The sequence below is a fragment of the Canis aureus genome, chromosome 29, assembly GCF_053574225.1.
Source record: "Canis aureus isolate CA01 chromosome 29, VMU_Caureus_v.1.0, whole genome shotgun sequence".
Taxonomy (NCBI): Eukaryota; Metazoa; Chordata; class Mammalia; order Carnivora; family Canidae; genus Canis; species Canis aureus.
The window spans coordinates 39,029,237-39,031,409 of NC_135639.1; the positions used below are offsets into that span (position 1 = coordinate 39,029,237).

At 40.5% G+C, this 2,173-nt stretch overlaps 1 pseudogene; it reads left to right on the forward strand.

Moving 5' to 3' along the window:
* Positions 1–1,176: 1,176 nt before the first annotated feature.
* On the forward strand, positions 1,177–1,972 carry LOC144300858 (olfactory receptor 6C74-like; annotated as a pseudogene).
* Positions 1,973–2,173: the final 201 nt, after the last annotated feature.

The window sequence follows — 2,173 nt, forward strand, 5'->3', positions numbered from 1 at the left end:
CATCCTGAGTGAAGTTACTGATTGAGAGAACTGAAGAAAAAAGAATCTTCACTGAGCTTTGATGCAAGAGTAATCTATGAATGCCAAATGCCCTGCATAACCTCCAAAGCGGGCTAATCCTATGAACTACTATCACACCCAATTCCATTACTGGACAGCATGAGCCTTGGAGTGGGAAGGGGAGTGGTAAATCCTGGACTTACAACTTACCTCAAGTTGTGGAGCAGCCCCTAATGTCTCTGGATTCTGTCCCTTCTAAAAAAGGCTGGTGCTAAAGTAGATGCTCTCTAAGCCCCATGTCATTCCATAGGTCTGTAACTCATCAGTGAATCTAACCAAGGGTGGAAATAATGATAAATAAAGCTAATTTTAACTTAAGTTTGAGAGATCATCTACAATAGATTTGTTCCTGTTTTAAAATATTTTGTCACTGCATTTGGAAACAGCAGATACTCCAGATTCCAGCATTCTGGCTGAAGTCCCAGCTATGTCACCTAATATCTCTGGAGCTATGTAAGCCTCAGTTTCTGCTTCTGTGGAAAGGGCTCATGGTTATTGTGAAGATAAATAGAAATACTGAATATCAATGACCAGCATATAACAAGCATAAGTCCTCAATAGATGAGGATAAAGACAACTCAAACCATAGAATGTAATGCATATATTAAAAAGGATATCCAAGGGGAATATTACTGATATTATTGTTTTGTTTACTTACAAATTAATATTATTAAAAACAATAAAGTATTTTATAACTACAAAAATGTTAATTACTTTGCCTACTGATGATGCTCTAACAAGCATCATATTAATGATCGTTACAATTAGACCTTGAGGAACACTTAGGAAACTTTGGCATCATGTGTCAAGTGAGTTACATGTTTTATCTTACCTAATGTTTACAATAACATAAACAGGTATATCCTATCATCTTCATCCTACAGAGGTTGAAAGAGAAGTTCATAAAGGTAAACTATCTTTCCAAGTATGATCAGTCTCTCAGGGGTTAGAACTCAATATTGAGCTAGTATTGAAATTAGGTTCTCTGATTCAAGAATCAACTCACTAAACCACTTTCCTATTGCAACCTTCTTGGATAGGCAAATAACTTAATCATATACTCCTCTAAAACCTTTGTCCTTGCTGATGTCATTGTTGTAGGTTAGACCAGCAGTGATGATGTGGAAAGAGATGCCCATGGAAATGGGGAATGGAACAACTGTCCAGGAATTCACCTTGGTTTCCTCACATCCAGCACCTGGGAAAGTTTCTCTTCCTGGTGCACCTGCTGACATACCTGGCATCCATTGCAGGCAATGCTGTCATAGTCACCATCATCTGTGCTAATTCCCGGCTCCAGACACCGATGTACTTTTTCCTCAGCATTTTCTCCTTCTTGGAGTGTTACTTCATAAATACTGTTATTCCTAAGTTATTGGTCATCTTTCTTTCAGGTAAGCAAACCATTTCTTTTCCTGCCTGTTTCATACAAGCCTTTGTCTTTGTATTTCTGGAAGCAGCAGGTTTCTTCCTCATAGCAGTGATGTCTCTGGATTGGTATGTGGCCATTTGCAAGCCCCTGCATTACCCGACCATCATGAACCTGAAGACTAGTTCCCTCCTGGTCACTGCCTGCTGTGCTTTGGGGTTCTCTCTAATCACTGGTCTGGTAGTAAAGGTTTCCCAGTTATCCTTCTGTGGTCCCCATGTCATCCCCCACTTTTTTTGTGACCTTGGCCCCCTGATTCATCTCTTCTGTTCTGACACCAAGTCTGTTGAAATGTTGATCTCTGTCCTTGCTTTGTTAATCCTTTTGACATCCCTTATCATAACCATCATTGACTATAGCAACATAGTAGTCACAATCCTGAAACTCCCATCAGCCAAGGAGAAAAAGAAAGCTTTCTCCACTGGCTCCTCTCACCTCATAGTCCTCTCTCTGATGTATGGAAGCTGTGTCTTTTTTTTATAATAAACTTCTTTTTTATCGGTTTTCAATTTCCCAACATACAGAATAACACCCAGTGCTCATCCCGTCAAATGCCCCCCTCAGTGCAAGTCACCCATTCAACCCCACCCCCCGCCCTCCTCCCCTTCCACCCCCCCTAGTTTGCTTCCCAGAGTTAGGAGTCTTTATGTTCTGTCACCCTTTCTGATATTTCCTACCCATTTC